General features: G+C 37.4%; 1 protein-coding gene across 4 annotated transcripts in view; it reads right to left on the reverse strand.

Moving 5' to 3' along the window:
• C13H8orf34 (chromosome 13 C8orf34 homolog) overlaps positions 1 to 14,589 on the reverse strand; it is a 395,548-nt gene that overhangs the window by 140,942 nt on the left and 240,017 nt on the right. The window lies entirely within an intron of this gene.

The following is a 14,589-nucleotide window of genomic DNA, read 5'->3' on the forward strand; positions in this document are numbered from 1 at the left end:
GAATCTGTAGATAAGATTTAGTGAAAGGCAATTATCATAAAGGTGCCTTATCTTAGGCTGCTATAACAAAATATCATAGACCAGGTGCCAAGTAACATGGCATCAAATTTGTTTCTTGGTCAAGGCTCTCTTCTTGGTTTGAAGATGACCACCATCTCATTATGTGCTCACATGACTTCTTTGTGTGCATTTGGAGAGAGAGCACTCCTGTTTCTTCCTCTTCTAAGGGCATTAATTCCATCATAAGGGTACTGCCTCATGACCTCATCTAAACCTAATTACCTCCTAAACATCTTTGGAGGTCCAAGATTCAACATATGCATTTTGTGGGAGTGACAAATATTTATTCTATAACAGTAGAAACAGAGAGGCACAAGATGCCAGGAGGTATTAAAATCCAGGAGTAAGCAAAAAGTTGAAAGAGTACCTTCACACAGAAGCAGGTTTGGAGGAGTCAGGAGAGGAGAAGGGTGTCTTGCTTGGTCCCAACATTGTTGATTGGCCACTAGAGAAGCTGATATATTCAAAATAGTCATGAGCAATATTCCAGATGTCAATGAGACTGAACTATTCTGTTATTTCTTCCCAAATATCCTTATCTTAAACCCCCATTAGCTAAAGTAAATCCCACTAAGGTTTCTGATTCTTATCATGAAGGTCCATGACTAACACAACTAAAAAAATATTTTCCTTAAAACTATAATAGGAAAGTAATTATATAAATGGTCATATTAAAGACTCTGTTTTGCTTCCCACCTATCCCTATAAGTGTTTTCTTCAACAATATATTCGTTTTAATTCTCAGCATATTTATCTAATGACCCCATTCATCTATTTATGAATACCTGTGTGTATGGATAGTGAAGTATTTAATCAATGAGATAACTTCAAGTCAAGACAATAGAGTAAAATTGTATAAAAACCCTGCTGATTAAAAAAAAAAACAAAACAAAAAAAACCCAAAACAACAACAACAAAAAAACCTGCTGCTTGCATACACGTGCACACACACAAAAACTGGTAGAGATAAAATACATTTTAAAACCTATTTTAAAAGATGTAACCATGCTCAATACAAGATAAAATACTATCATGAACTTAAATGGAAACAGAATAATGGTAGGCTAAAATCACCACGGCTAAAAGCTATTTAGCTCCTAGCACCAGAAAGAGGCAGAAGAGGTTGGAAAGGAATGCAAAATATCTTATTCTTGAAACCAGGCTTACTGTGTGAGATGAGGCTGAATGAGATGCCCTTCTGGTGAGCTAATGCTGGTAATGAGCAAAATCACTTGTAGGGTCTGTAGACCTAGAGATGACTCAAGGAAACAGAGATAGCCATCGAAAGAAACCCATCCACACCATCTGCTGGCTGGAAGCCCTGAGGCTCCAATATAAGATTTTATATTATACTATAGTAATATTATATTGGACACCCCAGAATGGGGTGGAAGATAGAAAGGGTGGATGAAATACCAGCAAATAGGCAGGAATAGGGAAGAAGAAGTGAGGGGACTCCCATTCTAGATCAGTTTACAAAAACTTTAAAGTATAGGAGTAAAAGATATCCCATGAAAGATTGCCAAGCAACTGAAAATAAAATGGTAAGAATACATCCAGCCTAACAACAAAACAATGCCCCATCAAGACTTTAAATAAGCAAATTTAAGAATCTCAAAGAAAGAAAAAAATATTTTAAAAACATATATTACAGGAGTAATAAGGGTAACCTCTAAAAACATAGAGATATTTAATCTAAATTGGACATAAAGAGACAATTTGGTTACTTGAAATATCAAGAAATTAAAAGAGAATTGAGCTAAGAAAAATGAGGTTAAAAAATATCAACGAGACATAAGAAGATGTAGAGAATAGATGGAAAAGCTCTAGATGGGTGCCTGAAGGAGAGAAGAGAAGGAATACAGGAGAGCAAATAGTCAAAAACAAGAGTGGTTAAAAGGGAAGAGCCATGAGTCTCAGATGGAAAACATTAATTTTGATGGTCTTACGCTAAATGGTAGTTGAATATCAAGCACAGAAAGAATTTAAGAGTTGCTGGAGATAAAGAAGGATTACCTATGAAGGAATATAACAATGACATGGAGAAACAACCACAAATGGGATGAAACTCAAATCACTAGATAAACCATTATTCCAAGGGAAGAAAGCATTCAAGACATTTTCAGACACAAAAATGAAAATTTGCTACCTATGGAGTCTCTGAAGAAACTGTTAAATGGTTTATTACAGCAAGAAGAAAAGTAAATTATAAGAAAAGTGTGAGGGATCCCTGGGTGGATCAGCGGTTGAGCATCTGCCTTCAGCTCAGGGTGTGGTCCCTGAGTCCGGGGATGGAGTCCTACATCAGGCTCCCCTCGAGAAGCCTGCTTCTCCTTCTACCTATGTCTCTGCCTCTCTCTGTCTCTCATGAATATATTAATAAAATCTTAAAAAAAATAAAAATGTGAGTTTTAAGAAGTGATGTTTTTTAAAATGGTAGCATCTCCTAATTTATTAAGATTTAAAGAAAAGTATTTTAATAATGTCCTTATTGGGGGGAAAATTATGCGGCTAGAGAAGATGGACATAAGGCATGCTTACTCTTAAAGAAGAAAACTGGCTGGAAACAGGTGACTAAAGTTAGCAAACTAATAAAGAGTTGATAGCGAAATAAAGACAATTTCAAACCACCAATTAGAAATTTATAGTCACTAGACCACTCAGTATGGAAAACTGTCCAACTTTTAGACTTCATCACATATTTATTTAGTTCTGCTCTTAACCTTGGCTCCAACCCTCTCCCCTTTATTATCCATGTAGGCAATGTGGCAGGAATGACGGCCACTCCAAACATATCCCCGGTAAACTGTTGGAGCTCTGAACTGGATACAAGATGAATCAATGCATATCTTGCCACCTTTTTTTCTCTAAGAGAAGAGAATGCAAGTGCATCATAATTAGTGAGAAAGTGAACTTGAGCAAAAGTAAAGATAAAAAATTAACCAGGAGAATAAAAAAAAAGTAATTGTTTTCAATTTAAAAGTACTGAGAGAACTTTAAAGGGAAGAAAGCAAATAGGAACTGTGCTGGAAGAATGAGTATTTGGATATGTCTGTGAGTTGTGAATAAGGCAAAAGTCTTCCATGCAGAGGGAGGGGAGATGATTTTGGAAGGAAGATTATGGGATACACACATAGAACCAGTTAAACTGGGACTCAGGGCATAGGATAAAAAATAAAAAGATAAGGGCAAAAATTATTATTTTTTAAAGCTGTTCCCAGATACCTACCCTTTACTGTCATTACTAAAATCCAAAAGAAGATTCTACTGTTCAGGACTTAACTGGTAACCTCCTGTCATGCTGGTTGGTACTAAAAAAATCTAGAGTCACACTATAAGAATTCTCACATTTGAAGCGAAGAATACTACTTGGAGTAGAGACTAAATCCAGAAGGGAGAGGGATCCACAGGACTGGGTTGAGGTAAAGATACTGGGCACTTGAGAGAGGAGGAAGTAAAAAATCACAAAGATAGCTACAGATAGCAACTGAAGTGTGTGTTGGATGCAAAAGGAACTTTAAGGAGGGTCTCAGTGATAACAATGTTAGTGGAAAGAAAATCACAAAGGGCTATTATTAACCCCAAGCTAGAAAATGGAAGATTAGGAATGATTCTGAGTTTCAGAGTGATATATAGAAGCCATGTACTATAGCTAAAAGAACATTGAATATTGATTCGGAAGCCCTGGGTTCATGTCCACCAAAGACATTTATTAGCTGTGTGTAGAAGTTATTTAAATTCTCTGGATCAAGTTTCATCATTTGTACAGTGGATATAAAAATTATGAGGACTGGTTTTAAACGAATTAATGTCTTTCAAAATACTTTCTACAATTTAAAGCTTTCTATAAATAGAACAATTTATTGATTCTATTTTATTATGATGGTCATCCTATTATTTTATCTGTGCTGAATCTCTTCCTTTTGGCAAGTGCTTCTCCCCAACTTCTCATGATTCTGTTGAAATTGTCAAATAAAGGAGGTCTCTTCCCTAACATACGGGTGAGCCCATGACTCACTAGAACTCATTGGAGATCTCATCACCCCCATGCAGTGCCTATTCTCTGGTAGGCACATTACTTGGGGAGAGGTTAGCATTGCCTTTTTAAAGATTACCATTTAAACCCTGGGAAAGGACATAAGTTCTAAGGATATTTTAAACACATAGCATCCAGGCACCGGGACCATCTAATTGGAATAGTCCAACAGAAAGTAGAATCTGGAGATAAAAAATGGAGATGTTGATAGAGAGAAAGAAAGATAAATCTAGAGATAGAGATGGAGATAAAAATGGAAAGAGACACACAAAGAAAGAAATAGAGAGAAAGCGATTCCAGTTGATATTCCTCTAATCTGCCCATCCAAGCATTCATTGACTATTTCATGTGGATCACAAATTATTTAAGGTACTGAGGATATACCAGTGATTCAAGACAGATTTGGTCCCTGCTCTCATAGAGTTAATATTCTAATGAGAGTGAAAGCATGATAAAAGCCTTAAAAAGGAAAAGCAAGTTAAGCAGATTATGGTAGATCTCGAACCAACCATGCTGGGGGAGATGAAGAGGTGTGAGATATGAGGTGACTTCTGATCAGTGTAGTTGATTAATCCCAATGCCAGTGACAGTCAATCACAAAGCCTGTTCTGAAAGACATGGCAAACTCTTTCATTTCTTTCATACTGCTGAAAGAGAAAGTAATCTCTATTACTTCACTCTATTAGCTGTCAGTTCTGTTGCTGAGAGAGATTTTGACCACATATGTCCAATAGGGATCTCAATTTTAACATGTGCAAAACTCTTAATTCCCCATCAGCCTACACAAGCTCCTCCCATCTTCTCTATCTCACCAATGGAACACCATACTTCAGTTACTCTGGCAAATATTTGGAATCAATGTCTGATTCTTCCCTTTATCTCATATGTACCACTTAATTCCAACAGCAAATCATGTCGGATCTATCTTCAAAAGATTTCTAAGTCTGACAATTTCTCACCATCTCTACAGCTAGCACCCTAAGACTAGGAAATTTAGACATATGCCTTGCTGTTCTCTCAAGATCTTCACATGAGAAGCTGGGTGAGTATATCGTCTCAGTTATTCCTGCCTATAGATCTTGATGAAATGACATAAGCCATATTTCAAGATAATGAGTCCATGGTCCTTTTTCTTTCTTTCTTTCTTTCTTTCTTTCTTTCTTTCTTTCTTTCTTTTTTTTTTTTTTTTTTTTTTTTGTCTTACAAGAAATGGGTCATACTCTGGGTAGGATTTGGGCAATGCACACCCTAGGAATAGAATAAGCAGCCTATAGGACATGAACAAGTTCTTATTTTCATCTTTTCTTCCTTATTTTCTTCCACTTCCAGGGAGGGTTTGCTATGATTCATACTGGGGCAGTTTTCAGATCAAAACACATTGTGGTTTCAGATGGAAATCATAAACTGAATCTGTGTGCCTCTTGGTCTATTACCTGTGTTATTCCTCTCCCCAGGGAAAATCAAGCAAACAAAAACAGGAATTTACTATTCTTGTCTGTAGGCTACTCAGGTTTCTAGACATATTCCTCAATTCTAGGGTCAGGAGGGTATCCTAGGCCTTTTCCTTTATTTGTCCTTAATTTATTGGCTTTCCTTGGTTTAATCAAGGACCAAGATGCCCTGAAATATCCAACTTCTATCTCGGATAGAATCATGCTATCTGTAAAACTGTAAAAAGAAAATCAAAGCTCTTTAATTGTCCTCACTAATACCCAGTAGAGGTTGATGAAACTCATTGAAGACTTCAAGGGAGGGGGCCCCTGGGAAGCTCAGTCAGTTGAGTGACTGCCTTCAGCTCAGGTCATGATCCTAGGGTCATGGGATCAAGCCCTGGGTCAGGCTCCCTGCTCTGTGGTGAGCCTGCTTTGACTCTCCTCCCTGCTCTCTCTCTTGCTATCTCGGTCTCTCTCTCAAATAAATAAATAAAATCTTAAAGAAGAAAAAAAATAAAATAAAAGGACTTCAAAGAGGAAGAAACAGAAAACTTGGGGAAGAATCCTTCTCAGGAAACTCTAAAATGCCCCTAAGAGTAAACAAGGACTGATCCTTGTGTTATAAATTAATTATAATGCTATTCTGTTAAAAACAATTACAGACATCTGAGTGTCTCCAGTATTATCTGTTTGAAAAAGTGCCCTCACAACAACCAAAATCTAAAAGGTAATAACCATAAAATCTGATAAGTGAATGTAAACAGTGCTTTTGAATACAGTATGTTGATTTTGGGGGCCACAGGCTGGATATCTGTCTTATCTGTAAATAAAAATGATGTTTAATTTTTTCCACAAATTTTTAGTAACTGAGTCTAAAATATAATAACCAATTACAATCTTTTGTAATACAGGTTTATTAATAAAAATTTTCTGGGGGGAGGATAACATTTTTCAAAATTGAGGTCCCAAAGATACAGATGCAGTGAAACGTCAGGACACCTGCACCCCGATATTTATAGCAGCAATGTCCACAATAGCCAAACTGTGGAAGGAGCCTCGGTGTCCATCGAAAGATGAATGGATAAAGAAGCTGTGGTCTACATATACAATGGAATATTCCTCAGCCATTAAAAACGACAAATACCCACCATTTGCTTCAACGTGGATGAAACTGGAGGGTATTATGCTGAGTGAAATAAGTCAATCGGAGAAGGACAAACATTATATGGTCTCATTCATTTGGGGAATATAAAAAATAGTGAAAGGGAATAAAGAGGAAAGGAAAAAAATGAGTGGGAAATATCAGAGAGGAAGACAGAGCATGAGAGACTCTTAACTCTGGGAAACGAACTAGGGGTGGTAGAAAGGAAGGTAGGTGAGCGGGGTGACTGGGTGACGGGCACTGAGGGGGGCACTTGATGGGATGAGCACTGGGTGTTATTCTATATGTTGGCAAACTGAACACCAATAAAAAATAAATTTATTAAAAAAACAAACAAAAAAAAAAACAAAATTGGGGTTCCCTTTCATCAAAATTGATAGCAAATTTTCATCTGCTAATAATGATCCTATAATGAGATTTTAGATATTTCACCCTTAAAAATGTCCTTTCACATAGATAGGTACTACCAAATAGTAATATTAATTCACATACATATAAAACACAAGCATATCAAACAACTTAACATGATGTAATTCAAACTATATTAATTGTCATCAAAATGACTTTACACCATATAAGGTTTTCATATAAGCACTGTTTTATCTTGTAATAAGGAAATGTTATTAAGTTTGAAGAAAAGCTAATTTCCAAAGCTATTCAGTGTTCAGTAATAGCAGTTGAGGGTGATTTTTCTCTTTTAGGAAACTTTTAATCTCAGCCCTTAGCTCAAAAAAATGCAAGAAAACTCCACCACTAACAAGGCATCAAACTGATGTGCGGTAGGGTGAGTCAGAATATCCAGCTTTGGTTTTTGACAAAAATTCATGGACGTGAGGATGGCTCAGGCCACAACAGCCAGTGAAAATTCATCAATGATGCTACTAGTTCAATAACACAATAACACATGAGAGATTCAAATATTTTCCACAAAGTATCTGCAGCTGTTTCAAACAGACTATTCATAGAGGCTAATTCTTCAGCCACTTTAAACCTGGTGTTGACTCCACGAATAAACAACTGAACACCAACTGTGGCATCTGTAAACCCATCGAGTGCTGGGGAAACCAAGGGAAATCATTTGAATTCTTATATAATTGACTGTTGGTGTTTCTCCCAATGACCTCGACGTTTTGAGGAACTGTTCTTGCCAGAAGGCTCACAGTCTCAAATTTGTTTTTTCCGGACACACTTCTTCAGAGACAATGCTATGGAATTTTTAAGTCACTAGAATCCTTTCCAGCTTCTCTCATCAGCTCTTGATGCTGTTGTCAAATTGTACACATGTCAGGCATCAGGATGTTGAGAGTGGAAAGAAGTAGGTCTGCAACTGTGTTTTGCTTTTGTGCACTTACCTTGGGTGCTCTCACCAGAGAAAGAGCTGCTTTATAGAGAGTGCCCAATATGGCTTTCTCGAAGTTACTCCCACAGTTGGCCTGCTGCCCTCAGCAATAAGTCATGGCCTTTGTAGGTGTATAGAAACCAGCCGTCACAGCAGATGCATGTGGATTCAGTAGCTAACACAGGTGGAGTTGTGCAGTTTCTCTGGCTGGGCCTGTAGCACCTCGGCAGCAGTGCTTAAGGGGTGGAGGAAGCTGGGAGACACTGGGCACGGACCCTTTGACATGGTCCTATGTGAGTTAAATTTTACAAACCAAAAATTCTATTTTCCCCTTAGCAGTTTTAAGCACCGAAAGAGCAATTTAACTTTAGTTTAACAAGAAAAAAGTCAAAGGCAAAGAATGAAAAAGTGGTCTGGGTCGAAGGCTTCGTGGTCGAACCTGCCAAAAGCCCAAATCTAGAAGATGGGAGTACAATGAATACCTTTCTCCTTCATATCAGATAAACACTGATTTTAAAATCTTATATTGCTGCTGTTGTGGAGTTCTTTTTCCTCCCTCTCTCCAGCCAAAATCAAGGAATTTATATTAAATGACTTTTAATTTGCAATAGGAAAAAAATATTTTGTAATGAAATTCGGGGATTTATAGCTTTACTTTCATTTTAAGAAAACTATGTGTTTTACTTTGTATTCACTGGTATAGTCATAGCTAAATGTAATACTGGGAATTTGGGGAATTTCATTTGATTTCATGTGGGTTTTGATTTCTGCATTAATATTACATAAAGCTGAAGCTATATATAGATATGATATAAAATACGAGATTTCAATTTTTATGAACAATTTTTAACTTTAAACAAGTGAAAGAAGTCCCATTTTTGTCCTTACTCATTTTTCAATGTCACCTCTGCTCACTTTTCCTTCCACTGGGAACTTGCTGAATTTTTTTTTTTTTTAAGATTTTATTTATTTATTCATGATAGACAGAGAGAGAGAGAGAGAGAGAGGCAGAGACACAGGCAGAGGGAGAAGCAGGCTCCATGCAGGGAGCCCAATGTGGGCCTTGATCCCGGGACTCCAGGATCGCGCCCTGGGCCAAAGGCAGGTGCTAAACCGCTGAGCCACCCCGGGATCCCCAAACTTGCTGAATTTAAGCCTTCTAAAAACAGGTAAGGAAAAAAAGAAAAAGTGCCTAGGAAAGTGAAACTGAATATAATGTATGATTAATTATGCAGATTTCCTCAGGTCAGCTAGGAAATCCTAATATAGATAGTTTGAGATTAGTTCACACTTCCAAGATTTCTCATTCACCTTTACCACAGCATGTCTCCTGCTTTATGTATCAAGTCGACACACAAACAAATTCAGTATTTTAATGTCATGATGTTTAGGAAAAATGATGAACAAGTTTTGATACCATGTCATGAAGCAAATCAGTTAAAAATCAGCTGACTATTTGGAAACAAATTTCCCCTAGCATTCTCATGCTATAGTTTCTGAGCCAGGGTCACTGTATGTTCACTATAATCCAATTTCTTTTAAAATGGCTTTCACTTCTTTTTGTGTGTGCACTATTGATGTTAAGCATGAATGAATGCAAACACTTGCACCATCAAAAACAAATAGCATTTTACCACCCAGAATGCCCTGGCAGGAGTCCAAGAAAACAAGATTTAACTCCTCAGAATGGCAGTAGGTAGACAGAATTAATGGGTGGTCTTTCCAGAAAAATGGCTTATAAACGTCACTGAAATAGTAATTCGGTGCCTTGGTATCCACATTTGCCTCCTGGCTATTGGTATCTTAACTGTTATCTTACCACAAAAAGTTAGGACATTTAATAAAAATACATAATTTGAAACTCAAAATTTTACAAACCACTGTTTTTTAAAACGACAGAAATGTTGCTGATAATTACAATTTGCATTACTGACCTACTGACACTTTACTTTTTAGTTGATACTACTTAGTGTGATTCAAAAGTCAAACTGAGATACTCAATGAATATATTAAAAATCTACTTTGTAATGAGTAAAATCACCAGTTATAAGGACACTGCTACATCTTCCACAGAAAATTCTTATTTACTTAAAATTGCTGTTTTATAATAGCTTTTATACTTCGTAATCTGAGGGGGAAAATGAGATGTTCTGGGTTAGAATCTTAATATATCTTGGTTGGTCAGGTATCTACTAGCCAACATTTTCCCACTTGCCAGGTGATATCATCTCTGTTTAAATCACACAAACTGCAGCAATGCCCACATCAGACTAAGGCCGTCAAGAGCTATAGGAGTAACACTATCCTGGAATAGTTTTCCAGCTTGAAAACGCGAGTTTTCTTTCAGTTGTACTTTCCCAACCATATGTGAAATATTTATGGAAAAAAAAAATTCTGTAATCTTCTTATTTCTTGTAACCAGGCTAATCAATAAACTCTTTGACATTCTTGATATTTTAGTCACCTTGTCCCACATAAAACTTTACAAAGCAATTTAATACGGGCTGAATTCCTCTTTTCCTGATGTCTTGGAAAGTGGAAGTCTCACCAGTGGTCTCCTGTATCTTATATCCCTCAATCATTCCAGTAGAACCCATTAGTCTCATTACAGATTATGTCTTCCCATCAGGTTCCAAATGAGGAGGGCTCTGTGGCCTTTGGCTGAATGCCCTCAACTTTATAAAAGCAATAATGTTCTAGACATATCATATGCAAACTCATTTCTACATACTGTGACTCCGTAAGTAGTGCATAAGTGGTGCAATATCTGAAAAAAAGATTGAGAAAAATAGCAATCTATAGAGTAGACTCTACCTCTTAACCTTAACTTGCTCACTGATGGGTTCTTTGCAGAAACTCTGAATATCGCTTAAGTTTCATTGATCTTCACTGAGCTTGTCTACAATATCTTGCAGCTGCAGTATTATTTCAAGATCACAACAAAACCATAATCTCACCTATGCATTTTACCTCTCCAGTTCTATGGGAGAAAAAAAAAAAAAAAAAAAAAAAACAAAAACAAAATAGATTTCTTGACCTTAAAACTTGAAGGAACAACAAACAAATAAACAACAAAAATATTTCCAATTTAGACCATTTTATTAAATACATAAATCCTGGAAGATGGACATACTTTTTTTTTTTTTTTTCCCTAGTTAAAAGCCTAAGGCAGGAGAAAATTCCAGAATGTCAGAAAAATGAGGCTCTTTTTTCTTCAATACCTGAGCACTTTAATGCAGCCCTCTCAAAAAATGAGGAAAAAACTCAAAGCATTTTAAACTGCTTAAGTATTTACATGGTAATTATCCCAGTGAGTGAGAGAAAAAGAGGAAATCCCTGTTCCTTGACAGCCTTGCACTGTGAACAATTTGCTAGCTGCCTTTGCATGCATTATTCTGTCCAGACCTCTCAATTGTCTTTAGAGGTTATCTCTCCAGGATTGCAAGATGCAGTACCAGATTTTCTGAATATTTGCATAATTTTTCCCAAATGATACATTAGGTAATTTAGAGCATATAAAAATCCCTTTGCCAGACTTAAAGGAAGCTGTCTTTCTATTTACCTTTGCTGTAAAGCATTGAAAAGTGTTGATATTTATGTCCTACAACTGAACATTAATTATCCAAAAGTTTCTTATCCATCAGCACCACAGTGTCTCCAATCCAGTGAGATTTAGAATTAAATCCTGATCCTAAAAGGCCCCAAATCTAATGTCTAGTCTTCCTATATAAACTCCACATTATCTCTTATTATCTTCCAGGCTGGGTACCAGTGCCCACTCAAGAAGAGCAGTGACAATGGGTATAGTTCTTTAAATGGAGCAACCATGTTCTCCATGTTGGTCTAGTCTGCAGCTTACTGACTGACTCACTCTCTCTGAGTTCTGAGGGATCACCTGGTCACTCTAAAACTACCACCTGCCTACCATAAACTCCTGTGCAGTCAGGTACCCTGAGACCATATTATCTGCCTTTTCTGGGCACCAAAATCTTCACCCAGTGGCCTGGTGAGGTACCTCAGCCTGCATTCCTCCAGTCCTGATTCATTGCTTATCATCGAAATTTCTACAAATCAGAGGTTACAAAGGCCTACAGACTTTACACAGGTACTATAAGTGAGTGAAGCTGGATAGACAATATGAGGTGAACTGGAGCATACCTGCAGGGTCTAAGGGCCTAGGGGGAAAGCTGCTACTGGGTAATCATCTGAGAATGTGGGCCCCAGTGTTATCACCTGTAGGGATTTTTCTTAAATATTTTATTTATTTATTTATGAGAGACACACAGAGAGAGGGGTGGGGGCAGAGAGAGAAGTAGGCTCTATGCAGGGAGCCCGATGTGGGACTCGATCCCAGGTCTCCAGGATCACGCCCTGGGCCAAAGGCAGGTGCTCAACTGCTGAGCCACCCAGGGATCCCCATCCTGTAGGGATTTTTAAGATGAGACAGAAGTCCCAATATTTTATGTAAAATTAATAACTAGTCCAGTGGTATTTTTAAATGTTAGGAAGATACAAAACAACTGGACATTGCCCACAGTCCTCCAGTTTATGATTTCTGCCTCAGCCATGACTTAAAAAGTAAAATTCTCATTTTACAGTCTCAAAAGAGACTGTAAGAGTCTCTTTTTTTTTTTTTTTTTTTCCTCACAGTCTTAAAAGTCAATCTTGCAACTAGGAGAGATGAACTGACAATATAAATTGATGTCTGAAAATTAATTATGGAAACCTCTGATTAGCACATCACTGTATTACCAAAGTAGTTCACTCTAATTAGTATTGGGAGATAGTCCTCCATGAGTCTCTCAGGTTCCTACATATCTGGTGAGCAAAGCCACTTGACAGCCTTAGTTTCAGACACTCTGTTCAGGGATGTCTGTATTGCAAACAGCCTTGGAAGAGACAGGGAGGCTCCCAGTAGAGCAATGCTAACATCCCATTATAAAACACTGTTTTCCTAAACTCAGTGTTCCTCTCTAATCCGATAACCTCCTATCCTATTTGTGTCATTCTCTGAAAATTTGTGGATTGGGAGACCAGTGGAGTGCCAAGTCCTTGGTCTCTGACAGCTATCTTCTGCCCACATTGATAAAACAGTGGCCAATTAACACATCAGATTGCAGATAAGGTAAAATCTCAGGTTCTCTAAAGTTCCTAACTCATACTAGTTCCACTCTGAATATGGTAGCCCCCTAAAATCCACAGCCTAGTATTTTCGTCCAAACTATTTACCACATTTCCCTGAATCAATACATCCTTATCTTGCTTTTGGTAGTACAAGCTTGCCTATACTCCATCAAAAGTCAGGAGCTCCCATTATTTCAAACACCCCAAATCTCTTCCTATCTCATTGTTTCTAACCATTTGAGGCTTCCATCTTTACCTTCAGACAACAACTTAGCAATAAAATAAAATGACAAAGCAGTCAGTCCAGCTATACTACCTGGGTTTGAAAATGTGTCCTGCCTCCTACTTGCTGTGTTACTTTGGACAAGTAATTTAACCAACTCCTGACTCAGCTTCCTTATCTACGCAATGAGGATAACAACTGTAATTAACTTCGTTACTTGAGAGTTAAATAAATTTATGTATTTAATGTGCTTAGAATGGTATGTGCTATGTAGTGAGGAAACAATAAAGGTAATCGATTGTTTTTTCAATCAAATACCTCTTCAATAAATTAGTTAAAGGCTTAGTCTTAAATATAGGTTATTTGCGACTTACGGTCTAACTCTTATTATTGGCAAGCTGAATGGTGGATGATTCAGGGTTAGGTGGGTGCTTGGTCCTTTCTCAATTCAAATCCACAGCAGCTTGGAAACATACCATTTTCATAGGTTTCCCTTTTTGATAAAACAATCTTTTACAAATGATATGAAGGATCAAATGCTAATCCCCCCCAAGTCAAACTGTAAATGAACAAATATACTGTTAAAAAGAAACCCCAGGGCCATAATAGAGCCATTTAAGTAGAGACTCTCAGTCAGTAAACCAAGACTTAATACTTAATCGAACTGCAGTTTCAACTCTCCTGGACTGTGTAACCTTTAACCAGTCATCATGGGAATCTCCTGGTCAGCACTAGGAAGTTTACTGAGAGACCCCTTCTGTTCCATCTAGGAGGGCAGCCATGCCTAAAACAATGGATTCTTTGCTAACAATCCTCCTCAATTTTGCCCCCGCCCCTCCCGCCCACCTCCAGTCTCCCTACCTTTAAAAAACCTTTCCTTTCCCGTTGCTAAGTGAACTCTTCTGTTCGCTACATGGGAAGCTGCATGATTCAGGAATTATTTGATAAAGCCAATTATACCTCCAAAGTTCACTCAGTTGAATCTTTGTTATTTATACTATAAAAGTTTTTTAAATGCTAAACAACTTTCACATAGATGACCTTGTACACTCAAGATGCCTAAATACCATCACAAAAATGCTACAAGTTTTCTTGGAAGCCCTCATCAAAGTCAATTCACCCAAATATTACTGGTCTGAAGCAATGTTTCCATTGATGTTTCCACTGTGCTATGGCATTTCTAATGGTCTCAAATAACATCCCTGCTTTTTG

The sequence above is a fragment of the Vulpes vulpes genome, chromosome 13 (genome assembly GCF_048418805.1).
Source record: "Vulpes vulpes isolate BD-2025 chromosome 13, VulVul3, whole genome shotgun sequence".
NCBI lineage: Eukaryota > Metazoa > Chordata > Mammalia > Carnivora > Canidae > Vulpes > Vulpes vulpes.